Source organism: Cydia fagiglandana, chromosome 21 (genome assembly GCF_963556715.1).
Source record: "Cydia fagiglandana chromosome 21, ilCydFagi1.1, whole genome shotgun sequence".
In the NCBI taxonomy this organism is placed as follows: Eukaryota; Metazoa; Arthropoda; class Insecta; order Lepidoptera; family Tortricidae; genus Cydia; species Cydia fagiglandana.
Genome location: NC_085952.1, coordinates 6108234 through 6114266, shown reverse-complemented (window position 1 = coordinate 6114266; position 6033 = coordinate 6108234). Strand labels below are relative to the sequence as shown.

Here is a 6033-nt window from a genome sequence, read left to right as displayed (position 1 = left end):
GGATAATGGAGACAAGACGCTTCGGCTGCCGCCTCACCGCGCTTTGCTTTACGCTGTCACTGTCATTGTTGGTTAACTGCGTTTCGTTTTGCTAAAAATGTTTTATTTTCTAAAAATTATCAACTATTGATCATGAGTTGATGAGGAAACATATTGATAAAAGGAAATATTTATTACAGTGAAACCTGGTTAAGTGGGACCTGGATAAGTGAGAAACCTCTATAGCTGGGACTCATGATGCGGTCCCGACACTTTAGCACTGAATTACCTTGGGCCCAGTTTTATAAAGTTACAAGTTACAAGTTTACAGGCGTTTACTGGCAACACTTGCTCCGTTTTTTACAATTTGCGTTTTATAAAAGTACGGTGTTACAATTTTACAGGTTACAGGTACAAGTGCCTGTAGCTCAACCATAGACGAAAATACGGGAGTTTTATAGTTTTAAACTCATAATCGAACAGGCGTTTTATAAAAAAATTGTAAATTACAAGTGTAGATTGGTACACTTGTAACAAAAACTTACATACGTCTTGAGTCCTGTACAAGGCCTGTTCACTTCCTAAGAAAGTTATGTCCCCAAACAATTGCGCATGTGTGCGCCTGAAGCTTCTATGTGTGCGTTGGCCTCCGAGAAAAAGTTGCGAGTAATAAAATTAAAAACATTTTTCTACAGCAACATTGCTCCCAACTCTGATTTAAATTATCACGAATTTTATACATTATTAATCATAAAACGGGACTTAAAACGCTTAAAACTTAATTATACGCGATTCAGTTTTAAAATTGAATATTTGCTTCCAACTGTCTTTATCAATGTCCATAAAATATATGGAGGGTAGGTACGTCTACCCACCATAATAAAAAATATATTTGTCAATGACTCTGTCCAACTGCTGTGGTTAAAGTTCATAACGAAAATTTTATTTATTAAATCTTTAAATAATAAATACAACGTAGCGGTACTACCACTTAAGACTGTAAGTCTGTACCTACAACCTACATGGATTACAGCAATGCACATAGAAAATGTGCTAAATGCGGAGCAACAGCTGTTGAAGCAGCCAGAGTGAAATTCAGTTTTAGTGGGTTCAGAAGGAACCGAGTCATAATGCATCTGGAAAGCGTATTAATTAACCGCGAAGAAATGTATGAATACAAGTTAGAAATCTGTGTAAAATGCCGTGTGTAAAGTGTAGTGTATCTGTGTTTAAAGTGTAATAGGTAGGCATGCCTAATGTTATTTGTGTTACACTGGAAACTTTGTGAATGCGCTTTATTAATGTCAATTTTTTTATTAAGTTGTCAGGGTTTAATTTTCAGTGTATATTTCTATATGTAAAACATATTTTTAATGAATAAAATTATACAATGTTATAAACATAAATATGCCTTTTATTTAAATCAATTGATAATACCACAAACAAGGGGTAATATTTGCATCTATCATATATTTCGTGATATGAAGATAACAAATATGTTTATCAACAGAATTACTACCTACCAATACCCGCCAGGCTAAACCGCTTGTCAACTTTAGTTCTTGGTACACAACGCGGCGCTACTAGTATAAACGTATAAACGTTTGGGGACATTTTTTTGTATGGAGTTACCGTTCTTCTCCTAGTGAGTATTATATTCTTTGGTCCTGTAACAGCACAACAGCAGTTACTTGTAGACTCGTTTTCTGAGAGATTTTAAACTTTACTCTTTATTGTTAAGCACCAACGCCAACGATTGTGCCAGGGCATGCATACTTTTCCATGCACTGACCTTATCAGTTTTTGTTAATGTATCTGAAATATATAGTAAATAGGAAATAAAGTGACAATATGTTTGATATTGATTTTATTGACGATTCGTTTTATTTTATCTACTAGGAAATGGAAAGGGATTATTGCCGATATTTGTCGTTGATTTATTAGCATTCGTCTCTTTATATAAGTATAGTGCATTTACATTATGGTAAAGTGTACTATTCATAATTTTCGATACACACCGTATTTATCTTTGAGCCGCTACCGAAACGATACATTTTAATGTAAGAATGTGAAAGAGTACCTACTTATTTACATGTTATTAGGTATACGTAAATATTTCATTAAATCTAACTTAATCTGAATCTGAAAACGGCCCAAAAAATATATCCTTGGCATGGAACGCCGCTCTCAACCACTCGATTTTTCCTTAATTTCTGGCCATTTTTCCAGTAATTAATATTTTACAGCAAACAAAAACACATAATTTAGTAGAGAACCAGTATCTATGTCACACGTTTTTTTTTTAAATAGTGATGTCCTTCACACCTGTAGATTTCACATGTAATCGAGATTGACCGTGGTTCTTTACAACTGTAATTATTTATGTGTATTTATAAAACACCTGTAGCCGTTCACAGTGCATTACAGGTGCCTGTAGCCTGTACTCTTGTAACCTGTAACTTGTAACTTTATAAAACTGGGCCTAGTGAGATAAAACGAACCTCTATAACTGGGATTCGTTGTTGTGATTTTATAGTCACATTTACCTCTATAATTGAGACAGAGAGTGTATTTTACCTCTTTTACTGAGACTATATTTATAAGATTACATTTTCCTAATTGTTTGTTAGAATTTTATAGGGAATCGACTTCTGTATCTGAGATAACGTCAATCTATGACCTCTCTAACTTGGACTTCATTGAACAATTTCCGTATTCTTACTAACTCTTAGTCTATCCACAAATTTCGCATTTGTCTAATTGTGTCTAAACAACTTCAAGTTTGATTCAGTTAATTTATGTAAGTAGTTAAAACTATCGAAACGAAAGCTGAGATTTTGATAAGTAACACGAAAAAGTATTTTTTTATTTATTAAATTTCTAATACGCAATGAAATCCGTATCAAATTTAATTTAATTTTGAAATATCTATCCTTTGGAGTATCATTCAAAATAAATTCAAAGAAATATTTAAACAGACTTAAAAAATATTTAGGGACAAGGATTACTTATTTACCTTATTTATTTTTAAAGATAATTACTAAATACCTTATTAACCACCTCTATAACTGAAATATACTCTATTAATGGAACCCTCTGTAAATGAGACACAAATTTATTTGTACCTGGCTAACTGGGAGCCTGGGTAAGTGGAAAACCTCTTTAAGTGAGACAAATTTGCTGGCCCCTTGAGATCCCACTTATCCAGGTTTCACTGTATATTCATAAATTATAGACGGTCAAACAAGTTTGTCAATAGAAAGAGGCGCGAAATTTAAATTTTCGATGGGACGATAACTCTTCGCACCTACATTTTTTTAATTTGCTGCTCTTTTCTACTGACGGAAATGGCTTGACAGAGTATATTTGATAAATTTTATGCTAATAACGAAACGCAACAGTGTTTCTTTAATGTATTGTCTTTCGGGATGTATTCAAGCGATTTCCTTAATTTTTTTAAATAGTGTTCTTTATTTAGGTAGGTATGCATCGATACTCAAAAAACGAATACCAGTAATTGTCATATAAAAAAAAGGGAAAATGATGGATAAAAAAATTAAACATTTTTTTAAATGTCGTTGTGAAGTAGCGACACCTCTAATTTTTTTTCTAGTTGTTTGCCTAAATATCAAAATTTTCCAAACGGTACTTCCTGTCAAAAATTAGCAATATGTGTGGTGTATGTTAGTAATGTAGTTTACAAACATTAAGTTGTCATTGGCATTTTACTCTTAAATACGATCAACCTGATAGAAAGCGCAAACATAATCGAAGAGTTTGTATATACTACATTGAAAAACACCGATTGAGTACAGAACTTGATCACACACATTGCTAATTTTTAACAGGAAGTACCGTTTGGAAAATTTTGATATTTAGGCAAGTAGTAGGCCAATGTCTGGCCTACAACTAGAAAAAAATTAGAGGTGTCGCTACTTCACAACGACATTAAAAAAATGTTTAATTCTTTTTTCTTTCATTTTTCTTTTTTTTATATGACAACTGGTATTCGTTTTTTGAGTATCGATGCATACCTAAATAAAGAACACTATTTAAAAAATTTAAGCAAATCGCTTGAATACATCCCGAAAAACAATACATTAAACAAAAAAAAATAAAAAATCATAAGTCATAAACTGTCAATAATAGGATGTTGATACTCAGCAAAAATATCCTTCAACATAAGAGGTACTCACAAAAAAAAAACCCGAATCAAATTGGTTTAAGGGCCAACTTACTATGGAAAACCGACTATGGCCTTTAACACACGAAATATGGTCAAGCAGATCTAGAAAAAGGCGGCAAATTTGAAAAATGTAGGCGCAAAGGGATATCATCTTATAAAAAATTAGAATTTCGCGCCTTTTTCTACTGACAAGATTTGCTTGACCAGCTATATTAATCTATGCATGGAGCAAAGCTAGACTAGGTGTGAGACAGAGCCAGCGATTTAAATTAACCCCCTTGCCATAACCGAGGCGAAATGCCGGGACAACACGAGAAAGATAACGACGAGCGAGGTAAATAAGAAAATATGAATAATTATATGTCTTTATCTACCGCATAACAGCGTCCTAAAGGAAGACCTACAGTGGTACATTTTAGGAATAAAACACAGTATTAGAAAAAACTTATAAATGATTTATTGGAAACACTAATACATAAAAACACTCGCACATACTAAACAAAATAATGTGATTTGCGAATCAAACAATCACCACCGAAGTCGCCCATTCCTAATTGCCTATATGTATAATACATAATATCTGTGTAATATACTTTATCCTCCTAAAGCCGACGACGGTCCAACCTCCATCAGATATATCAGAGCGGCCGAGATGCTCAAAAATATATGAACACGCACTCTAGCGCCTTGACAATGACCCGAGAATCTTGGCCGCTCCGATATATCTATCTGATACCTAAATCATATTGAATTGTAACGTCGAATTTATTTTGTTATTTTATTATAAAAGAAACCAAATTAAACCTTATTTAGTACTCCTTTGATTCAAATTCAACTGCCAACTTTTCTTATACTATGGGCCTTAGGTTAAGTCGTTGCCAGCGAAAATGGTAGGGTAGCCGTTTTTGGGTTTATTCCCATTTCTCCCCGTCCCACGTGACCGCCACCATACACGAGGAGGGAACAAATGGGAATGAGCGCCTACTATTCCCATCTGTGCCCGGCGGGGACAAATGGGAATACACCCATTTTCGCATTAAGATCTTATTTTCGAGATAGAATTATACATTTATGTAATATTTTTGTCTACTAGGTGCAAAAATATAGGCGTATTTCGTGTTCATTTTTTTTATGATTACATACTTATTCAATATTTATTAGAAGAGCGTGGTAATTTGGTTTCCAAGTTCCGTAGATATTGTAAACTGTCACTAGTTATTGTTTTAGTTTACGCCTCTATCTGCTATCTTCCACTACAGAAAGCAATCTTCGTTGAAATGAGAGAGACAATAACATAAATAGTCGAAAACTAAATAATTGTTGTATCTTTGTTTTGTATGAATATTTGTGTCCACGGCCGGAAAAACGTCCCTTTTTATCGCTTGCCATAACTCTAGCCGCCCAGACATCAAAACTTGCCAATACAAACGCAATTTTGATTTGTCAAAATAAATATTCAAATTCGAATGGAACGGGAGACCTTTTTATAGGCCTCTGGGCGGCTAGAGGATAAAGACGCTTTGACAGGTTATTCGTATAAAGATACAAGCAAATCTCGTCCTTATGGTAAGCGAAAAAGTGATCCCTTTTGCCAGCCGCGGACACATTTTAGTAGCATAAAACGGTAATTTACAAACAATAATAAAGTGTTATTCTTGTTAAACATAGCATTGTGTCAATTTTGCAACGGCAGTGATGTTTTTTAATATATTACTCTTTAAAGGCCCCTGTACACAATGGGCCAGCGTGGGCCAGTTTGGGGGACGCATTTATGCGTTATGGCTCCTTTACACGATGGGCCAACGCCGGCCAATCCAAGGGACGCATTTATGCGTTAGAGCGAGCAAGTGATAATGCTATCTCATTCT

General features: G+C 34.2%; 1 protein-coding gene and 1 long non-coding RNA gene across 2 annotated transcripts in view; one reads left to right on the top strand and one right to left on the bottom strand.

Moving 5' to 3' along the window:
* Positions 1-6033, top strand: part of LOC134675243 (transmembrane protein 216-like) — a 489019-nt gene that overhangs the window by 33596 nt on the left and 449390 nt on the right. The window lies entirely within an intron of this gene.
* LOC134675295 (uncharacterized) lies at positions 4600-5942 on the bottom strand. Its single transcript, XR_010099724.1, has 2 exons — positions 5683-5942; positions 4600-5558 (listed from the first exon to the last, which is right to left on the bottom strand). It is a non-coding gene; the product is annotated as an uncharacterized LOC134675295 (long non-coding RNA).